Source organism: Phoca vitulina, unplaced genomic scaffold (assembly GCF_004348235.1).
Source record: "Phoca vitulina isolate PV1807 unplaced genomic scaffold, GSC_HSeal_1.0 scaffold3, whole genome shotgun sequence".
NCBI classification, from domain to species: domain Eukaryota; kingdom Metazoa; phylum Chordata; class Mammalia; order Carnivora; family Phocidae; genus Phoca; species Phoca vitulina.
The window spans coordinates 44525734-44549413 of record NW_022589706.1 but is presented as its reverse complement, the minus strand read 5'-3'; the positions used below and the strand labels follow the sequence as shown (position 1 = coordinate 44549413).

The window sequence follows — 23680 nt, the reverse complement described above, 5'->3', positions numbered from 1 at the left end:
TGGCCCAACATATCAGTATGCCAAGATGTTGGAGCACAGTTGAGAAACTGTCTATGACTATCAATGCTTCTTTTCTTTGTAGGTTTCTTGAAAAGCCCTGAAGACCTAATTTCCATAAGTAGGGGAACAAATAAATAATGGTTGATTTATAGAAATGATATTCTGAAGAATAATAGAAAAGCAGTGATCTAAATTTATAGTCACAAACATGGATACTTCTCAAAAACCTAGTATTAGATTTTTTAAAAGTGTAAGTGGCAAAGGACCTATATGGTATAATGCCATTTATACAAAATTTTAAAAAACACAAAACAATGACATTGATTTTTATGGATATATGCTTAAGTAGTAAAAGTGTAACATAAGCATGGGGAATTTTTTAGTTGAAAACAAAGCAATGTGTTTCTAATTGACATCTTTTTCAGCTGTGTAGATCATACACACTGATTTTTATTTTAGGATGGAAATTACTACATTTAATTGTCTTCCACACTGTTAGCTCACTTTAAAAATACATAAATATCCAGGGGTGCCTGGGTGGCTCAGTCGTTAAGCATCTGCCTTCGGCTCAGGTCATGATCCCAGGGTCCTGGGATCGAACCCCGCATCAGGCTCCTCGTTCTGAGGGAAGCCTGCTTCTCCCTCTCCCACTCCCCCTGCTTGTGTTCCCTCTCTCGCTGTATCTATCTCTGTCAAATGAATAAATAAAATCTTAAAAAAAAAAAAAATACATAAATATCCAGGTTTTCTAGTGTTGTTTGTTTTTATTCAAACTTCATACTTTTCTGCTTTATACAAAACTCATACAAAGATTATTCTGAATATGGAAATTCTTACAAGCCAGTCACTATGCTGTAACCTAAATCATAGGTCTTCTCAAATCGCCAGGTAAGTCTTCACAGTTATTTGATAAAGAACTCTGCTAGAACACTGTCAGTGAAACAGTTCTGAAATATTCCTGCATAACTCTAGATATATTTCTCGGAAGGAGCTCAAATCATGAAAGAAAACTACATGAAATTTCGCTATAACTGCTTTGTTCTCCAGGGGACATTACTAAAGTCGTGTTGGGTCTCAGATACCTTAAATTACTTTTACTGTTTGAGAGTGGAAAGTGGTTAGTGCTACCTGGTTCCCTGAACAGAGGGCTATTTGCTCTCTTCTTTGACTCAAAGGAAAGATGCTGTGATTGAGTATCAAGCACCAATGTTCAGCACAGCAGTCTTCTATAATGGGAAAAATGGCAGGTATAACACATTCTCAAATGTATCCTAAAGAACTAAAACACTAACAAAAAAAAAAAAAAAGAAAGAAAGAAAGAAAGAAAAGAAGAAACCAAAAAATTCCTGCCTTTGTCTGGGTAGTTGCATTATTAGAAATGTATTTACTTTACTCAGTGCCTTCATAAGTCCTTCAAAAACCCCATGCAGAGTTATTAAGAGAAGAACACCAGATGTCAAAACATCAGTACAAAAAGTACATTACACTCAAAGACAGAACACAAAAGTCTACTGATTAATTCGCCTTTCGGGTATTACCGTCTAGCTCAGAAAACATCAGCACCAACTACCTTGTGTGTACTATACTGCGAGAGCAGCACCCTTCAAACACAACTCAACACTTGAATTTTATAAATAAGATGAAAGGAATAGAACAATGGATATTAAATGCCAAAAAGAGCTGTGAGAATAGCCCTCTTTATAACAGTGCACCATAACAGAAATTCCAGGAGGCCAAGCCATGAAAAACACCACCACCACCACCACCAACAACAACAACAACAAAAACCCTTCAAGAGGATGACCAGTTGAATGAAACTCTTAGGTATGGTTGTAACAATGTGATAACGGATCACACGTATTCTTATTTCCAAAGTTCTACGTTTGTGAGCACTGCGCTATATTACTTAATCACCTACAATATGTACTATATACCATTATGGGCCTTATTAATTTTATATCTTATTAATGTTATATGCCAGCACCTAGTACTGGGCTTGACACAAAAAGATGCTTAAGAAATATTTGTTTTTGAATGATGGCAATAATCCCCTCTGCTTAGACCAAATGCCTTAGAGCTGAATTCTCTATGTCAGTATAGCTCTGCATTCATTTAATCTCCACTGGATGTTAAAAAAGGTATCAAATATTATATGAGCCCCTCATCATATCCTGTTTCTCCCTCTACCATCCAGAAAAACTTCTCTTCCCTCTGTTATTCCATTTCAATAAACAACAACTTCACTCTTTGAGGTATTCTTGCCAAAAACTTAGGAGTCATATTGATTCTTCTCTTTCATTAAGAATCCCTGAGGAAATCTTGTAGGCCCTGTCTTCTAAATCTGGCAGTTGCTCATCACCTCAACTACACCAAATTGGTTGGAGCCACCCATTTTTTAATAGCCTCCTAACTGATCTTCCCACTTTGACCCTTGCCCCCCTTCCCTCTATATTCAACAGGGCAGAGAAATTCTTTTTAAATATAATTCAGGTAATATGACTCATTGATGAAAGGCATCCAATGTTTTCCATTTCAATGAAAGTAAAAACCACTCTTCCCCTTGTTTCTTAAATTCCACATTATCAGTGAGATCATATGATAATTGTCTTTCTCTGATTGACTTAGGATCATAGGGGAAGAGAGGAAAAAATGAAACAAGATGAAACCAGAGAGAGACAAACCATAAGAGACTCTTAATCTTAGGAAACAAACTGAAGCATGATGGAGGGAATGGGGGAGGGGGAATGGGGTAACTGGGTGATGGACATTGGGGAGGGTATGTGTTGTAATGAGCACTGGGTATTATATAAGACTGATGAATCACAGACCTGTACCCCTGAAACAAATAATACATTATATGTTAATTAAAAAAAAAAAAGAAAGTAAAAACCAAAGTCTTTCAAGGGTCTACAAGGCACTGTAACATCTGCATATCTGTGATATCATTTCCTATTCTCTCCTTCATTCAGTTCATTCCACCTAGTTGGCCTGCTCCATTCTGTGAATATGCTGAAGACATTCTAGTCCCAGAGGCTTTGCCTTTGATGTTCCTTTGGCCTGGAATGCCCTTTCAAAAGATAGCTGCATGGCTTACTTGCTACTCTCCTTCAGTCCCTCATTCAAATGTCACCTTCTCACAGAGCATTTTTTTGAGTCACCATATTTAAAAAATTGTGAACACCTTTTCCCTGTTCTTTTTCTCTATTACTTTCCTTGCATTATTTTTCTCATCAGCACTTAATCTACACTATATATTTTGTTAATGTTGCTTGTTGATTGTCTGTATCCCCCACTAGAAGGTACATTCCAAGAGAATAAGTTGTTTTATCTCTTCTGATCACCAATGTATCCGCAGGTCCTACAAAATTGTCTACCATAGAGTGGATGCACAATTAATGTGTTGACTAAATAAATGAATCTCTCTTTAAATTATCCCCACCTTCTAGAATGGATTTCAATTATAACCTAAAAGTTGTATCATGCTGCCCATTACACAATCTTTGGGACTCTTAAATCTCGGGTTCTTAAATCACCTACTCTAAGATCTTAAGTAAAAGATAAAATTAGAGCTGGAGAATGAGAAAGTTGTTACACCATAATATCTTAAGATATGTCGAAATGTCAAGCTGTTAAGCAATTATGACAATGGAGACCAAACTATGCATGGAAGAAGACTTCAGGAGTAAATCATAGAGTCCTTTTAAAGGCATGGATTTAACCTTGTCAGTCCAATTTCACAATTATTACCTTGAACAAACTACTTAACCTTTTGAGTATCAAAAGCCTCATACACGTAGAGATAAAATAAGGCTTCAGATTCTTATGATAAGTAATTAAGATAATATATATGAAAGCAAAAAATATATATATATGAAAGTGAGAAAGTCAATTTTTTTGTTTGATTGATTGTTTTGAGAAATGTGGGATCTTTTATGTAATTCTTACACAAGGTCAATGTTTCTTATTTCCTTTTTTAATTTGAAAACAGGGGCACCTGGGTGGCTCAGTAGTTAAGCATCTGCCTTTGGCTCAGGTCATGATCTCAGGGCCCTGGGATGGAGCCCCATTTTGGGCTCCTTGCTCAGCAGAGAGTCTGCTTCTGCCTCTCCTTCTGCCCCTCCCCATTGTGCTCTCTCTCTGTCAAATAAATAAATAAAATCTTTTAAAAAAATCTGAAAACAGTCTGAATTATTTCCTTGTTTGGCAGCTACTTTCATATAAATAATCAAAAGTTTATAAAAATGATAAGGGATGGATCAGAAAAATAATAACCATAACAAAAATAAATGTTAATATTATGTTAACTAAGGACACAAAACATTATTCCAACTAACTGATGAATTACCTAAGTCCACTTGATAACATTGCCAATTTAGTTATGTTAACTAATAATATTTGTGTTACTGACGAATTAAGGTCACAAAATTCCTACATCGTCCAAAGGAACCAGATTTTAATTTTAGAATTTGAATTCTACATTCATTACCATACAAATGTGTTTATGACTTTTGAATAATAAAAGATAAAGGGGCTTAATTTCACCTTTATATTCTTCCTTCAGTTATAACAAAAAGACAAAGTAGCAACAGAAGATATATACCTAATATTTTCCCCCCGAGGGTGTACCATTCATAAACTAGTATGATTTGTTGGAAAGAATGGCTTGCAAACTCATAAAAAATTTTTTTTTAAATACAAAAAATCAAAAACTTCAAGGAGATTAACTTCTAAAGAGAAGATGGTGAGGTGTGAGAGAAAATCTTCAAGCAGAATGACAGAGTGATTCCCAAAACGATATCTGGAAAGAAGATACTTTTGGGAAATGAAATAATTCTATCCTCTCTACAAAGAAATTTTTATTAAAAACAATACTTATTTTTCAGGCTTTCTATGAAGTTTCTATTCATATCTGAAATGCCAAATATTTTGTAAAACCTATGGAAAGTTTCTGATTTTCCCTTTTCCGTTTGTCTCTGTGAATTTGCTTTGTCCTATCACTATGGATAGCTTGCTGAGTAACTCAAATACCACAAAAGGGTGAGTGTCATATTTGGGAAATAAAAATGTCTTAAACAATGATGTTTTGTGAAAGCTACTCTGTCAATGTAAAACACTCAAATATACAAATAGGTACATTTAATGAAACTAAATCCAAATTTACAGAAAAGGGAAATGTGACTTTTGTCTTATGATTTATAATAATTCAATCCAAGTACACTAAGACCTTTTGTGGAAATCTTGATGTTTCTAACTTTATTGTCCAAAAGGCAAGTCAACAAACAAGATGGAGAAACAGATTTGAAATGGTTTTCACTTTAACTGCATAAGTGTTTCCGGATGGGGCACAAACTATATGAATTAATTTTGAAAACCTCTAGATGTTTTTTCTTTTTTCAAAATTTTAGAAAGTTGCATTTTCCAGACACTACATGAAAATCATCCTATAGTAATTACTAAATGTGGGCCAGTAATTATTAATAACCTGTTTTACTTTCTGCATAATAATGTGTATACTTAAATGTTCAGTCAGATTTGTTAAAGCATAATAACATGATTTTTAAATTGCCTCTTAAACATATCTCGTTCTGAAACATTTGTAACATAGCTAAAATAAGTTTTCTTTCTTTTTTGCAAACATATGAGCACTTGCCTTGCTACTAATGTATCACATAAGTCAGTAGGGTTACAAAAGACTATTTTCTGATAAATGTTGTATAAACTCTGTAAATCAGTTCCTAGCATTGCTCTAACTCTTGGGAACCAGGTCATCAGACACAAAGTTCACTCTGCAAATGTTTGAGAAAATAAAGGGCTCAATGGACTCAGGAAATTAGGATTTTGTTACAGAACAGGATGAATGTCAAAGTTGAATAACCCAGCGAGAAGAGCAATATAACTGCATTTCTTAGAATTTTTACAATAAATTAACCAAAAACTTAGCAAAAAATTTTCAAGTTTGTATTACATTAAAGAAAAAATCTAAACATTTTCAGGCTTTAATTGCTAAAAGAGAAACACTAGCAAGTAAGAGGTCACAAAAACATCCATAACCAACTGTCCTTTGGATTCAATAGAACTTATTCAGCAAATCTCCCTGGGTTCAAATCAGCATAGCACACTCTAAGTTATTTGAAAGTTTCTTGCTTTGAATTAAAAAAACAAAATATGGGGTGCCTGGGTGCCTGAGTCAGTTAAGTGTCTCACTCTTGGTTTTGGCTCAGGTCATGATCTCAGGGCTGTAAGATCAAGCTCCCCCCCTTCCTCTTTGGGCTCTGGTTGGGTGTGGAGACTGATTAAGATTCTCTCTCTCTCTCCCTCTGCCCCTCCCCCCTTTCTCTCCCATTCTAAAAATATAAAATAAAATAATAATAATAAATAAATAAAATCTCACCATATTTGGTGAGCCAAACTTACAACTATCATAAAGAAGGAAACAGAAAAGGAAATAGTAGAAAATGTAGGAACTAAGTAGCTTACTGGAGTTGAGAGTTAAACACAGTAATAGGTTAAAAAGGGTAGATTAAAGTTGATAAACCAAAAACTGTTTAGTGATCAGTTAGAACTTCTTAAAGGAATGAAATGATCGAGCAGTAAATAAGAAGATTTTAGGAGTATCTGGGGTGAGGGTAGGAAAAGAAGCTAGGCAGACAAAGTTCCATCCTTAGTATTTCTGAGTTAAGTAAGGTGATGATGATAATAATAGCTAAAATATAACTTAAAAATTTAATATTCTGTTGGAAGTGCTTATTTTATTAGGATATCTAATCATACAAAACATCACGATGTGATATTATTATCTCTAGTTTATAGATGAAGAAACTGAAGCACATTGAGTAAGTAATTTATCCCAGATGATTCAACTAGTATGCAGTAGGGTTAGATTGGTGGGAGTGTAACTAACTGTTTAGGTTTACTCAGGACTATCCTAGTTTTAGTACTATGTTTTTGAATCCTTGGAAAGCCCTCCCCAAGACATAAAAGGATCCCAGCCATCAGAGATGCTTCAGAAATTTGGAAGAAATGTACAAATCTGAATGACAGTGTGGGACAAAAAGACTGTCTTTCCCTAATTTTGAAATATATGACAGATGAGAATGAAGAAAAAGTTTATAGTAAGAGAAATTTTTATGATGTTTCTCCAAAACTGATGTACTCTGAAAAAGCTATAAGGAACCTAGAAAAGGTAAACTGATTTCACCTGAGTTGCATGAAGTTCTGTGTAGATTAGGACAAAATCTCATACAGAGAAAAACATGACTTATTTTGGGGGGATTTAAGACTATTTTCAAAGAAAATGTCACTACCAAAGGCAATCAAGTTAAACAGGACTGTCTCATTTCTTTACTAAAACTGTGACTTATTTGGAATCCAATCTTGAAATCATAAAGTGAAATTACCTCAGTGCTTTAAAACCATTATCCTTGATAGTGTTCTACTTTATGTTAACAACCAGTGTGCTTGGAAGTGTTTAAAAATGATGAATATTTTGGACATGGACAACCTATATGATGAATTCACAGATGCAAAAGAACTGACTAATAAAAAGCTGGTCCACCAAATAAGTCTCTAGATACAAAGTGGAGGGGCATATTTGGAGAGATGGGAACTAATTCCTACAAGTCTAAAAACCTATTAGGTAATGACATTAAGTAAAATCCTTTGTATTCTATACTTAACATTTTTTTTAAGGTTTTATTTTTAAGTAATCTCTACACCCAATGTGGGGCTTGAACTCACAACCACAAATCAAGAGTTGCATGCTCTACCAATTCAGCCAGCCAGGCACCCCTATCCTCAACATTTTTGTTGAGAAGATATTTAGTTTGATGTCATCACATTGGATTGACACTAGGAATCTATGTAATGTGGGCTTGGTAAAAGCAGAACTATAGGTCAAAGAGAATTTTACTTTTGACTATATTCACTTTTAATTCTCTAAAAAAAGACAGAAAAAGACAAACAGAAAGAAACATTTCAAAGCTATTTCTTTTAAATATAAGTCATATCTGTTTAATTATTGTACTAACTTTTTTAAGTCTCACATTTATATATCTGAAAAATATGCAATGATATAGCCACCAAATTTAAATACATTATTTTATTACAAATAAAAGATTTGTAATATCAGAGGACAGAAAGACACATTTAGAAAATGTTTCTATAGTTTCTCACACTATTAGCCCTACTATTAATTAGTATTAAACACTATTAATTGTCACAGGTAAGCAGTAATAACACATGTGTATAATTACTTATTAAATATTAAGTATATTTTTGATCTGGTAGTGCTGTTTCTCATTGAGCTCTCTAAAATGTTGATCACCCTAACTTGTGGTCAAATACTCTATGCTCTTCACAACTTCACCACCAGTGGAGAGAACCACAGATTCTTTCCTGTATCTCCTTTTATGATCCAATTATACTAAGCTCCTTAGAAATGGATAGAACCCAGGCTTGCCTCGGTAAAAATTTCTAAAAATATCCTTTGACTGCAATGATTAAATCCAGCAGTTTTATTAAGACAAAGTTGCTGGCGATTATTCAGGAAATATCCTAAATCTCATACAAAATGGGTAACTTCTCCTAAGATTGTTTCTATTAACACACACACACACACACACACAATTTTTGAAAGTACTTCTTAAAGGGGTTAGATGATGTGGCAAGGTGTAGTGAAGCTGAAGTATAGTAAAAGGAAATAATGGAACTCCCAGACTTGAATTACGCAGATATGTTTATTGTTACATATGTATCATTCTTCTCATAGAGTAATTTCCTTTGTCATGTAAGCAAAGATAAACTCACCACAATAAGAAAGAACATTTTAAAAATAGAAACAAATCAACTTAGGCTTAAAAGAGAAAGTAATTTTGCATGACTAGATTATGAAAACCATACAAATAGAAACTGCACCTAGCCCAAAGTATCTAACAAAATCTTGGTAGATTCATTCTAAGAACTTTCATTGGATGCCTACTCTGTTTCAGGTACTAAATAAAACAGAATGTAAATATAAACACTCAGACACACACACACACACACACACACACATCTCATTTTTATTTTTATTCCAATTTCAACTGATTTTCTTAACTAAAGCAACTTCAGGAAAAAGAAAAAGGGGATGGTTGCTGGGCTTCCTTTTTTCCATTTTCATGAATAAATTTATTGCATTTTAAACAGAGTAGGGGTCTTCCAGATAATAAACCTGGGGACAATTACCTCATATGCCTAGAGACAATAACTTGAGTTAACATTACATTTTATAAAATTAACATCTTAAAAGTTCTATGAATTGGTTATTTAAATTTGCAAGCAACCAACCATAGAAAACCTTTAAATGGTGATGCTTACACTGTAAGGGCACACATAGTAGACCGGCAGTCCTTTGAATTGTAGAGACAGAAAAAATGGTTTAGTTCAGCCATATTTTTGTTCAAATACTTTTAAAATCTTATTTATACAAGCAGACCTTGTTGCCTAACCTTAGGAAGCTATATAAATAACTATTCTGAAAATCTACCCTAATTCCTCAAGAGTCCAGTAGTTCTCTAGCTTTATCACTTTATTTACTAGACACAATGGAATGAAACAGGCTAGGAAAAAAGAAAATCACTGAATAGCCTCCATGTTAAAAAAAATAAAAAAGTAAAATTTTGTGATCTGGAACAAATAGATACAGTTAGTAAACATATCAACTAGTTCTTACTAAGAACAGAATAAGCAATTAAGGATATTTTCAGAACATTAGGGTGGAAGAGTTTTTATGCTTGGTTTCTTTTGCTTAGTTGGTTGATAATACCTTCTTAAGCATGGGTAAATTGGGTAAGTAGAGCTATTATATTTAAATTAATAAAAAAATAATTCCTTCAGTTAGTCAATGCTAAAAATTATCTCACTAATGAAGAATAAATGCAATCAATAAAAAAGTTATGTATTGATTGTATTAGTGTTGATTTATGAATATACTTAAAATTGAATTTGGAAGTGCTGATATTGAAGGAATTTAATGTCCATATAACCAACATTTTGAAGGGCTGAAAAGTTATTTGTAGTTATGCTAATAACTTGCTGCAAATCGATTATTTGACAATTTCATTGCGAAAAAAAAATCTGTCACTTCAAAAAGTGAGACAAAGCACTAGCCTAAACTCTTCTCTTTTTAGGGAAAACTTAGCTGTATAGCAGTAGATAAAAATCATTATATTTTATTAGAAACAAAATTAAATATTTGGGCCTTCACAGTTAACTACCCCCAGAATTGAGAGCGCAAGGGCTTTAAGGACAGGTAAGCATATCATGAATTAAAAAAATATATTTTCAGAAAACTTTATAATTCTCAACATGATTTTAATACAGTTTTGTTACTCAATCCCTAAAATAATTCTGAGATAACGTTAGAAAAAAATTATTAGTCTTATTTAACTGATTTAACAATAGGAACAGGGAATTCAGATGATTTACCTGAGAACAAGAAGCGATTTCCCAAAGAACTGCCATCAGGACCCTAAGTCTCCTGATTTTTAATTCTTATTGCAACTTCCCTTCAGATTATAAAATGAGCAAATAAATTATGATAATAATACTTGTTGTGGTGTTGCAGATTAAATGAGATAATGTATGTACACATTAAAGAAGTGACATTCATTCCTATTATTACAGGACATGCCAGGCCCTTCTGAGAGGTAAAGTTCTCACTCAATCTCCACTCTTTGGAATCTCCATAAATTTGATTACTTATTCCTAATAAAATATTTCAAACTAGAATTGCAGATGAATCTCAAGCTGCTATTTTTAGCCAAGCTTATTTACTGAAGATGATAAAGAACCTAAAAATGGTAAGTGTAAGGATCCAAGCTGTGTATGAGAAGACCACAGGTTTCTTTTTGCTTAAAAATTCCACTACAACCCAGGAGTAAAAACAATCAAAGTGTTATTAATACTCTTAAAAATATAAAATTTACTGAAAAGATGTACTGTAAGACTACAAAAACCCAGCCTTATTTCATGCTACTTCAACCCTGTCACTCTCATTTTGCTTAAACAGTTATGTGCCTTCATCTAGAGCATAGTCCTTGACCCTGCAAGGTCAAGTTAAGACTCGTTCCCGTGTGTTAACCACAGCATCCTCTACCACAATGATAAGACATTTCTCACAAAGCACTGATTTTGCTGATTACTTATCTGTGCTATTAATTGGACCATGAACTCTGCCTATTACAAAGACAACAGTCAACTATTTGAGAAACAAAGGGTAGACTAAACACATTACAATTTTAAAAATGAGATGAATAAAACAAATTTTTCAAATATATTTAGACAGATTCCCCTTAATTATAAAAAGTTCAATGTCCTTTTCAATGTTCCAATAAGGGGCCTCTTGATAAAACGGAAAAGATACAGTATCTCCCACATGGATTTCTTGCCAAAAATGTTTAACTTGAATCTAATTATGAGGAAACAATCAGAAAGATTGAAATTGTGTAATATTCTAAAAGGACAAATGGCCTGGACTCTACCAAATGTCTTTTTCATGAAAGACAGAAACAGGTAGGAAAACTTCTACATTAAAGAAGGCTAAAGAGATATAGCAACTAAAGGCAATGTGCGATTCTTGACTGGGTACTGCAAGGAAAATCAAAGACTATAAAGGACATTTTTTGAATTATTAGAAAAATTTGTGTAAGGATTCTGTACTAGAGGATAGTACTTAATCAATGTTAAATTTCCTGTGTGTGTTAATAGTAGGGAGAGAATGTCTGTGTTCTTTTTTTTTTTTTTTTAAAGATTTATTTATTTATTTATTTGAGAGAGAGAGAATGAGAGAGCAAGCACATGAGAGGGGGGAGGGTCAGAGGGAGAAGCAGACTCCCTGCCGAGCAGGGAGCCCGATGCGGGACTCGATCCAGGGACTCCAGGATCATGACCTGAGCCGAAGGCAGTCGCTTAACCAACTGAGCCACCCAGGCGCCCGAGAATGTCTGTGTTCTTAAAACATGTTTGCTGGAAGATTTAGGAATTAGATATTATAAAGTCAGCAATTTACTTTTGAAAAATCAAGTAACACAGCTAAATATATATACACATACATACACAGAAAAGTGACAGTCAAATTTGTCAAAAATTCAAATGTAAATTCAGAAAAATGGGTATATGAGTGTTTATTGTACTGTTCTTTCAACTTTTTAATAAAAGTTCTATAAAAAGAGTAGAGGAAAAAAGTGATAAAAGAATTTTTAATGGTTTATTTTTCTTCAAATCCATAATTTCAGCTGTTCTCTCTATATAAATAGCGAATTTTGGATATATCTACCCTTTCACAAACTGAAGAAGTCTGACCAGAGCTAGCTGCCAATTCTTCTTCTCAAATGCATATGCAAAAAGTATCCTCCTTGCTATCCCTAGGTAGGCTACCTTTCTTCCCTTCCTCCCTGTCCTGCACAGAGATAGAGGGAAGACAGAACTTTCTTTTTCTTCTTCTAATAATTTCCCCTTTTTACAGCAACTTCATCAGAAGTCAGACAAAGACTGTAGGCAATTGGTGATCCAGTATAGATAGGGAGAAGTGATATGGAGTCAGCATCCTTCATTTCTTGTTATTTATGCAAAAGAGCATTAGAGTTGAGGTCATGTGATGCTCCAGGAGCCATGGTAGTGTGAAGAAAATTCTCCCTTCACACTCACTCATATTTTGAAATATCTCCTCAGCTTACTTCTCACAAGTATTATGAAATTGGAAATAGTCTCTCTGACTTAGGAAATTAAAAGATGTGTGTTTGCAAATGTCTGATACACGGGGAGGGCTGTGGGTCAGTGAGGAAGGTAGTGCTATCATTCTTTTATTAACTAAAAGGGATATGTTGCTTCTTTTTTTTTTTTTTTGTAGTTTTTAATTTTATTATGTTATGTTAGTCACCATACAATACATCATTAGATTTTGATATAGTGATCCACGATCCATTGTTTTCGTATAACACCCAGTGCTCCATGCAGTACGTGCCCTCCTTAATACCCATCACCAGGCTAACCAATCCCCCCTCCCCCTTCCCCTCTAAAATCCTGTTTGTTTCTCAGGTCCATAGTCTCTCATGGTTCATCTCTCCCTCCAATTCCCCCTGCCCATTTTTCCCTTCCTTCTCCTAATGTCCTCCATGTTATTCCTTATGTTCCACAAATAAGTGAAACCATATGATAATTGACTTTCTCTGCTTGACTAATTTCACTTAGCATAATCTCCTCCAGTCCCATCCATGTTGATGTAAAAGTTGGGTATTCATCTTTTCTGATGGCTGAGTAATATTCCATTGTATATATGGACCACATCTTCTTTATCCATTCATCTGTTGAAGGGCATCTCGGCTCTTTCCACAGTTTGGCTATTGCGGACATTGCTGCTATGAACATTGGGGTGCATATGGCCTTTCTTTTCACTACATCTGTGTCTTTGGGGTAAATACCCAGTAGTGCAATTGCTGGGTCATAGGGTAGCTCTATTTTTAATTTTTTGAGGAACCTCCACACTGTTTTCCAAAGTGGCTGTACCAACTTGCATTCCCACCAACAGTGTAAGAGGGTTCCCATTTCTCTACAACCGCTCCAACATTTGTTGTTTCTTTCCCTGTCCATTTTGGCCATTCTAATTGGTGTAAGGTGGTATCTCAATGTGGTTTTGATTTGGATTTCCCTGATGGCTAATGATGATGAACATTTTTTCATGTGTCTGTTAGCCATTTGTATGTCTTCTTCAGAGAAGTGTCTGTTCATCTCTTCTGCCCACTTTTTGACTTGATTATTTGGTTTTTGGGTGTTGAGTTTTAGAAGTTCTTTATAGATTTTGGATACCAGCCCTTTATCTGTAGTGTCATTTGCAAATATCTTCTCCCATTCTGTGGGTTGCCTCTTTGTTTTGTTGACTGTTTCTTTTGCTGTGCAGAAGCTTTTTATCTTGATGAAGTCCCAAAAGTTCATTTTTGCTTTTGTTTCACTAGCTTTTGGAGATGTATCTTGAAAGAAGTTGCTGTGGCCGATGTCAAAGAGGTTACTGCCTATGTTCTCCCCTAGGATTTTGATGGATTCCTGTCTCACATTGAGGTCTTTCATCCACTTTGAGTTTATCTTTGTGAGTGGTGTTAGAGAATGGTCGAGTTTCATTCTCCTGCATGTGGCTGTCCAATTTTCCCAGCACCATTTATTGAAGAGACTGTCTTTTTTCCATTGCATGTTTTTTCCTGCTTTGTCAAAGATTATTTGACCATAGAGTTGAGGGTCCATATCTGGCTTCTCTATTCTGTTCCATTGGTCTGTATGTCTGTTTTTGTGCCAGTACCATGCTGTCTTGGTGATCACTGATTTGTAATATAGCTTGAAATCAGGCAACGTGATGTCCCCAGCTTTATTTTTTCTTTTTCAACATCTCCTTGGCGATTCGGGGTCTTTTCTGATTCCATACAAATTTTAGGATTGTTTGTTCCAGCACTTTGAAAAATGCCATTGGAATTTTGATCGCAATGGCATTGAAGGTATAGATTGCTCTGGGTAGCATAGACATTTTAACAATGTTTATTCTTCCGATCCATGAGCATGGAATATTTTTCCATCTTTTTGTGTCTTCTTCAATTTCTTTCATGAGTGTTTTGTAGTTCCTAGAGTATAGATCCTTTACCTCTTTGGTTAGGTTTATTCCGAGGTATCTTATGGTTTTTGGTGCTATTGTAAATGGAATCGTTTCTTTAATTTCTCTTTCTACAGTTGCGTTGTTAGTGTATAAGAAAGCAACTGATTTCTGTGCATTGATTTTGTATCCTGCCACATTACTGAATTGCTGGATGAGTTCTAATAATTTGGGGGTGGAGTCTTTTGAGTTTTGCACATAAAGTATCATGTCATCTGTGAAAAGAGAGAGTTTGACTTCTTCTTTGCCAATTTGAATACCTTTTATTTCTTTTTGTTGTCCGATTGCTGTTGCTAGGACTTCTAGTACTATGTTGAACAACAGTGGTGAGAGTGGGCACCCTTGACGTGTTCCTGATCTTAAGGGAAAGGCTCTCAGCTTTTCCCCATTGAGGATGATATTCGCTGTGGGTTTTTCATAGATGGATTTCATGAGCTTGAGGAATGTTCCCTCTATCCCTATACTCTGGAGAGTTTTAATCAGGAAAGGATGTTGTATTTTGTCAAATGCTTTTTCTGCATCCATTGAGAGGACCATATGGTTCTTCTCCCTCCTCTTATTAATGTGTTCTATCACATGGATTGATTTGCGAATGTTGAACCACCCTTGCATCCCGGGGATAAATACCACTTGGTCGTGGTGGATGATCCTTTTAATGTATTGTTGGATCCTATTAGCTAGGATTTTGTTGAGGATTTTGGAATCCATATTCATCAGGGATATCGGTCTGAAATTCTCCTTTTTGATGGGGTCTTTGCCTGGTTTGGGGATTAAGGTAATGCTGGCCTCATAGAATGAGTTTGGAAGTTTTCCTTCTGTTTCTATTTTTTGAAACAGCTTCAGTAGAATAGGTATTATTTCTTCTTTGAAAGTTTGGTAGAATTCCCCAGGGAATCCATCAGGCCCTGGACTCTTGTTTTTTGGGAGGTTTTTGATCACTGCTTCAATCTCGTTACTGGTTATTGGCCTATTCAGGTTGTCAATTTCTTCCTGTTTCAGTCTTGGCAGCTTATAGGTTTCCAGGAAGGCCTCCATTTCATCCAGATTGTTCAGTTTATTGGCATATCGTTGTTGATAATAATTTCTAATAATTGTTTCTATTTCCTTGCTGTTAGTCGTGATCTCTCCCCTTTCATTCATTATTTTATTAATTTGGGTCCCTTCTCTCTTCTTTTGGATAAGTCTGGCCAGCGGTTTATCAATCTTATTAATTCTTTCAAAGAACCAACTTCTAGTTTCGTTGATCTGATCTACTGTGTTTCTGGTTTCTAATTCATTGATTTCTGCTCTAATTTTAATTATTTCTCTTCTAATGCGTGGCTTAGGCATCGTGTGTTGCTTTTTCTCTAGTTCTTTAAGGTGTAGAGTTAGTTGGTGAATTCGGGATTTTTCTATTTTTTTGAGTGAGGCTTGGATGGCTATGTATTTCCCCCTTAGGACCGCCTTTGCAGTATCCCATAGGTTTTGGACCGATGTGTTTTCGTTCTCATTGATTTCCATGAATTGTTTAAGTTCTTCTTTGATTTCTTGGTTGACCCAAACATTCTTGAGTAGAGTGGTCTTTAGCTTCCAAGTGTTTGAATTTCTGCCAATTTTTTTTTTGTGATTGAGTTCCAGTTTTAGAGCATTGTGGTCTGAGAATATGCAGGGAATAATCTCAATCTTTTGGTATCAGTTGAGACCTGATTTGTGACCCAGTATATGGTCTATTCTGGAGAAAGTTCCATGTGTGCTCAAGAAGCATGAATATTCTGTTGTTTTAGGGTGGAATGTTCTGTAAATACCTATGAGGTCCATCTGGTCCAATGTATCATTCAAAGCTCTTGTTTCCTTGTTGATTTTCTGCTTAGATGATCTGTCCATTGCTGAGAGTGGAGTATTGAGGTCTCCTACAATTAACGTATTGTTATCAATATGACTCTTTATTTTGGTTAACAGTTGGCTTATGTCGATGGCTGCTCCCATGCTGGGGGCATAGATATTTACAATTGTTAGATCTTCTTGTTGGATAGACCCTTTAAGAATGATATAGTGTCCTTCTGTGTCTCTTATTACAGAGTTTAGTTTAAAATCTAATTTGTCTGATATAAGAATTGCTAACCCAGCTTTCTTTTGAGGTCCGCTGGCATGGAAGATAGATCTCCATCCCTTCACTTTCAGTCTGGATGTATCTTTAGGTTCAAAATGAGTCTCTTGTAGACAGCATATGGATGGGTCCTGTCTTTTTATCCAATCTGCAACCCTGTGCCGTTTTATGGGAGCGTTTAGGCCATTCACGTTGAGAGTGATTATTGAAAGATATGAATTAATTGTCATCATGTTGCCTGTGAAGACGTTGTTTTTATAGATTGTCCCTGTAAATTTCTGTTGTAGATCACTCTTGGGGTCTTTCTCCTTTTATAGAACCCCCCTTAATATTTCTTGCAGGGCCGGCTTAGTGGTCACATATTCTTTCAATTTCTGCCGGTTGTGGAAGCTCTGCATCTCTCCATCCATTCTAAATGAAAGCCTTGCCGGATAAAGTATTCTTGGCTGCATGTTCTTCTCATTTAGTACCCTGAATATGTCTTGCCAGGCCTTTCTGGCTTGCCAGGTCTCTGTGGATAGGTCTGACGTTATTCTGATGTTCCTCCCTCTGTACGTAAGGAATCTCTTCCCCCTAACTGCCCTTAAGATGGTTTCCTTGGTTCTAAGATTTGCAAGTTTTACTATTACATGCCGGGGTGTTGGCCTGTTTTCCTTGATCTTAGGAGGGGTCCTCTCTGCCTCTAGGACTCGAATGTTTGTTTCATTCCCCAGATTAGGGAAGTTCTCAGCTACGATTTGCTCAAATACATCTTCTAGCCCTCTCTCTCTCTCCACTCCCTCCGGGATTCCAAATATTCTGACATTGGAACGCTTCATGGTGTCACTTATTTCTCTGATTCTATTTTCATGGATTCTGAGTTGTTTTTCCCTGGCCTCCTCTTTTCCCTTTTTATCTATTATACTGTCTTCCAGATCGCTTATTCTCTCTTCTGTCTCAGTTACCCGAGCTGTTAGATTATCTAGATTGGATTGGATCTCATTGATAGCATTTTTAAGTTCTGCCAATTCCCCTTTTATTTCTGCCCTTAGAGACTCTATGTTGCCATTAATTGATTTCTCCATTCTAGCCATTGTCTTCACAATTGCTAGTCTGAATTCCATCTCTGACATCTTGGTTATATCTGCATCCATTTGTAAATTTGCAGCATAAGTCATAATCTCTGAGTCTTTTCTGTTTTGGGGGCTCCTCCTCCTAGTCATTCTGTTGATGGGTGTTTGAGGGAATGTATAGAGTCCAAATTATTGACCAGAACCCAAGCAAGATGCACCTGTTTTCTTGGGAACTTAGGGTTGCTGGCCTCTTGTTTTCCCAGCCTGTCTTCTGCGGGAAGGGCCTGCCGCGCTGTTACTCAGGCAACCCTGTTTGGGCGGAGTTGCCCTGCACCCCTGTGGCGGGGGATGGGCTCAGCGGGAATCAGTCTTTGGGGCTTTTGTTCTCTGGCGCCTTTCCCTGGCGGGTTTCCGTGTCTCTTCCTCGAGTCAGAGCAGAAGAGACCGTTTCCAACCCTCTGCCTCAGAGCAGAGAGACCTCAGTCTGTTCTTCAGTGAGCTCTCCAGGCCACACTGTCTCCATTTCTGTCCGTGCTGCTATAAACTGCAGCGTCCTGGGTTGTGCGCCCCTCCGCAGCGCTCCCAGTCCTGCCTCCAGGTCGGGGCACGTCTCTGCCCTTTGTGCTTCTAAAACCGCCAGCCGCTCCCAATTCGCGTGCGTGACTCCGCCGCTTGGGGTCCTGTCCCGCGGACTGCAGTTCGTGTGTGCGCGACTCCGCCGCTCGGGGTTTCCACCCCCGGGGGTTGCAGTTCACCGGCGCAACCCCGGCGCACCAGGTTTCCCACTCGGAGGCCGCAGTTCGTGTGCGCGCGACCGTCCTCCGGTTTCTGTCCGGGGGGCTGCGGTTCGCGTGCGCACGACCCCGACGGTCTGGTTTTCCACCCCGGGGGCTACCCTAAAGTCCTTTCCCGACGCTACCGGTCTGCGAGTCTGTGCCCCGTCCGCAGCACGCGAGGCTGTCACTCAGCAGCGGTGTAGGATCCCCACGGCCAGGCACCCTCCCGCCTCCGTTTATCCTCCGATATCTGCCCGCAGAATCACAGCTCTCCGCTTGGTACCTCAAAACCACTGCCTGCGATATTCTGTTTGTAGAGATCCAGATCTTCTTACGTCTCAGGCTGGTTTTGTGGGTGCTCAGAGTGGTCTGGTAGATATCCAGCTCAATTCCGGGGACCAGTTGAAATAGGGTCCCCTACTCCTCCACCATCTTTCCCCCCTCCCTCGAGCAAAAGTTTTTAATTTTGATGAAGTCCAAATTAATAGCTTCTCCTTTTATGGATTCGTGCTTTTGCAATTTTGTCAACAATAAGTTGAGTCTATTTCTGTGGATTTCTTTCTGGGTTCTCTATTCTGTTCCGTGGATCTATGTGTCTATCCGTCCATCCATGTCACACAGTTTTGATTACTGTAGCCATCTAAGTCTTTGGATATGTTGCTTCTTGGTAGCCTGGGCAAAAATGTAACCAACTCTAGAAAATCACAAATTGTTACAGGCTTAGATCTAGGTATATTAGACTCCAGAATAAATACAGTAACTGATTTTAAAGAACTTAAAATTAAGAGGAACTAAAAGAGACATAGAGATAAGCTATCTTGCAAAATATATATTTATTAAATAAATATTTCTCAGTATGAAGATGAATCCACACTTTAAGGAAGTATATATCTCTTTTAGGGTCTGGGCATTACTGAAGTTTCCCTCTTAATAAATATGTTTCAAACTGGTAGATGTAAAACATTTAATACATTACATATGTAACGTATGCTCAAAACTCTGCTGTGGTTTTCCATTGTACTTTGAGTGAAACTTGCACCCAGAGTCATTCTGATGGCCTACAAAACCTTCCATTTTAGACATTTTGGCTTTTTCCGCAAACGTACTTTCTCTCCTATTCTTTCCACTCCAACTGAAGTTCCTCAGATACATCAGAATCACCCTGGTTCAGGGTATTGCTCTTGTTCCATCTGCCTGGAAGAGTCTTTCCCCAGATGATCCGCACAGCTGACTCTCTCACTTCTCTCTGCTCTTAATACTGCACTAGTGTCTAATGAGAGAGGTGGACAATAAAACAGCATACTTGCAAATACATAATTTCATATTTTAATAAACCTATGAAGGAAATATATCATAAAATGGTTCACAGAGAACATCCAAGAATAATTCTTGGTTCTAAAAAGTTGTTAATTTTTAAATATAAAGTTAATATTCAAGATAATGTAACAAAATCTTACATGTTTGACCATTTTTTAAACCAGTTTCTTTTCTCCCCCATATTTGGAGGGTATTCAATTCGTCAGTTTCTAGTATCTTTCCCTAAATAAATACTTGGTTTAAAGTACTATATACCAGTTATGATTTTTAATCTCTACCTCTCCCTCAATCCCATCATGCTATATGTGGTAAAATTAAAAAAAAGAGCATAAAAATTTGGCAGTGGACATATACAACCTTAAGCATCTTTCGGGGCACCTGGGTGGCTCAGTCATTAAGCGTCTGCCTTCGGCTCAGGTCATGATCCCAGCGTCCTGGGATCGAGCACCGTACCAGGCTCCCTGCTCGGCGGGGGGAAGCCTGCTTCTCCTCTCCCTCTCCCACTCCCCCTTCTTGTGTTCCCTCTCTCGCTGTGTCTCTCTCTGCCAAATAAATAAAATCTTAAAAAAAAATTATTTTTCACCAATAAAATCATTGCTTAAACTCAAAATAACTTTTTGTTTTGGAATTTAAAGAATAAAAATATTATTTTTTAAAAATAAATACTTTCCTTCATGAGCAACTGCAGAATCTTGCAACATAAAATAACCTATCTTTTTCCAGCCTAGAAGAAGTTTAGCTACAAAATATTTGACACACAGAATCTATGGTATGACATTAAAATTTTCTAAATTGTCACAGTTTGGAATCAACACTAAATAAAGAAATAAATACAATGATTTCAAACAGCAAAACCAATGCTTATACCTGGACTGGAGTCAAGTTGGGGTGGGGACAATAGGATATATTAAACTGAAAAAACATAGAAAGAGAAAGAGATGCAAGCGTTAAAAAAGGAAAGTGAAGCCTCTTAAAAATAATAAAGTGGCACCTGGGTGGGTCAGTTGGATAAGCGGATTGCTCCTCGCTACCCCCCTGCCGCTTGTGCTCTCTCAAATAAACAAATAAATCTAAAAAAAAAAAAAAAATCAATGTCAAGTTGAACTGACAGGAAAAAGTTATTTTTTTTTAAAATTATCTCCCAAAGAATTGCAATTTGAGTAGAGGAAAGAGCTAGAGGTGATATAAACTGTCAACTCTTTTCTAAAGCATTTGTTACAATGCTTTACAAAATCACAGTAGAAATCTTAGTCAATTAGTTTGAAACTTATGCTCCTTTTAATTAAAATACTCCTCCCACAAAGAGTGTTCACAAAAAGAATCACTAGTAAGAGAAGAGATAGACAATTGAATTTGATGTATTTAACATTCTGCTGAACAATAGACAAATAAACCTGTAGGTGATCCACAATAATGGAAAGGTTTTAAAACACCATAGATACTATCTCAGTTTAGTATAAAATTACCTAAATTTCTGTGATGATTACTTTAAAAAAAAAAGAAAGAGATTTTATTTGTTTATTTGCAAGAGAGAGGGAGTGCATGTGCCTGAGCAGGCGGAGGGACAGAGGGAGAGGGAGAAAAAGAATCTCAAGCATACTCCCTGCTGAGAGTGGAGTCCAATGTGGAGCTCAATCTCATGACTCTAGATCATGACCTGAGACAAAATCAAGAGTCTGATGCTTAATGGACTGAGCCACCCAGGCACCCCTGAAATGATTACTTTTGTGTCTAAAAGAAAAGACAACCAAATGTTTCCTTAGAAACAGAAGTACAGTGAACTCAAAAGTAGTTAGCCAGCTAAATTGCCACCTTAGGTAGAAGCATCCCCTTCCTTCTTTAACCTGCCTAAATGGACCTAGCTGTTGTTGAGAAGAAAACCACAGGCCCAAAATGGCATCACTCAGGCCAAGTCACCAACTGCAGTTTCAAATGTAAGTCTTAACTAGCCAGTCAGGAATTTTCTGATAAACACCAATGAGGTAATCTGTCACATGCGTCCTCTCCATCCCCCCAAAGATGAGGTAATTCCACCTAATAAGACCCCTTACTTTTCCCCCAAGGGAAGGCGACCTTGCCTGAAACAATCCTTTCCTTTGTTTTGCTAATAATTTCCTCGTCCTACCCTCTCCTATAAAAACCTTCCATATTGTACAAATCATTGGAGTTCCCCTCTACTTGTTAGATGGGACACTGCCTCATTCATGAATCCCTTAATAACGCCAATTAGATCTTCAAACTTATTCAGTTGAATTTTTCTTCTTTAAAATTATGAAATCTCTCTTACCATCCCATTCAAAAATCAGTCTTAGCCCTTCTCTCCCTTGGTAAATTATGAATTCCCTAAGGTCAGGAAACTGTTTTGCCTTATTTGCTCCTCACAGAATTTTGTGGGGGTGGGGTAATCTGAAATTTTAAATAGAGTGGATAGGGTAAGCCTCTTTGAGAAGGTGACAGTGAAGCAGAGACTTAAAGGGGATGAGGAAGTTGTCTCTGGTGGCTGCTTGGGGGGTAGGAGAAGGGGGACTTTCAGGTCTAACTAATACCTTATGTGTTTGTGGAAAGGCAGGTGGCCTGTCATGGCTGAAGCCAAGTGTGCTAGAGGAAGAATAGCAGGAAAGGAGGTCAAAAGATGTGAAAGAGATCAAGATTTGGGATTTGCTCTTATTGAGAGGAGTTATTCAAATTGGATCAAAGATATGAAGTACCTGATGTGCATTTTAAAGGGATTACAGAGCTGATTTTTGAGAATGAATCAGACTAGGGAGAAGGTCTGACTCATATCTTAAGAGTACCCCTCTCGCAACTCTACTGAGAACAAATTTAGGAGGGACACAAAGGAAGCAGAGAGAACAACTAAGGGGCTATAACTAGAAAGTGAAGGCCAGAGGACAGTGGCTGGAACCTAGGTGGTAGTGATGAAGATGCTGAGAATTTGTCAGATCCTGGATCTTGCAGCAAATGCTCATAGGATTGGGTGTGCAGTACGAGCAAAAAGAAACAAATAAAAAATGGTGCAGGGCTTAGGGCCTGAGTACCTGGAAGGGCAGAGCAGCCCCCTTTACTAAGAGGACTCAGGTGGGAGGATACCAAAAGTGTAGTTCTAGAATTGAGATACTTATTAGAAGCTTAAGTGGATATAACAAGTCAGCTGTTGAATCTATGAGTGTGGGGTTAAAAAATGGAGATAGAAATCTGGGAATCATGAGATGTTTAGAGCCATATGGCTATATGAGATCCTCTCGGGACAAAGAACAGATAATGCCTATACTAGATCTAATTATACTTTGGGCTGGAGCAACAATGAGAGGTTATGGCGATGGGGAGGAACCAAAAAAGGAAGCTAAGAAGGACCAGCTGCACAGGAAGGAAAGAAACAAGAGGGAGGAGTATACCCAAGGCAAAGCGAAGAAAGTGTTACAAGAATATGGTGAGTGCAAATTCTTCACGTTGCCTTACTAAATACATCCTACTCATCCTTCAGAATGGGACTTTTAAAATTTTTTGTTAAGAACCTTTCTGAACAGCCCTGCCTGAATTGATGATCCTCCTCTGCATTGCAAAATCACAGTGCAGGTCTCAATTACAATACTCAAAAATGCTGATAAAAGAACAAAGGAGGTGCTCAGTGAATGGCAGAGAAGCACGGATGATAGATAAGGACAGAGGTACAGTGCACAGGTAGAGCCTGGAAGACCGACGCATCAAGGTACCACGGCTAAATGGCAACGGCTCTGACATTACTCAGCTAACTCCTCTCACTCCCCTTCCAGGCTCA

The 23680-nt window shown here is 37.1% G+C and overlaps 1 protein-coding gene across 25 annotated transcripts in view; it reads right to left on the bottom strand.

Moving 5' to 3' along the window:
• The window catches only part of ADGRL3 (adhesion G protein-coupled receptor L3), an 829014-nt gene that overhangs the window by 111613 nt on the left and 693721 nt on the right, over positions 1 to 23680 (bottom strand). The gene's annotated exons all lie outside the window — the stretch shown is intronic.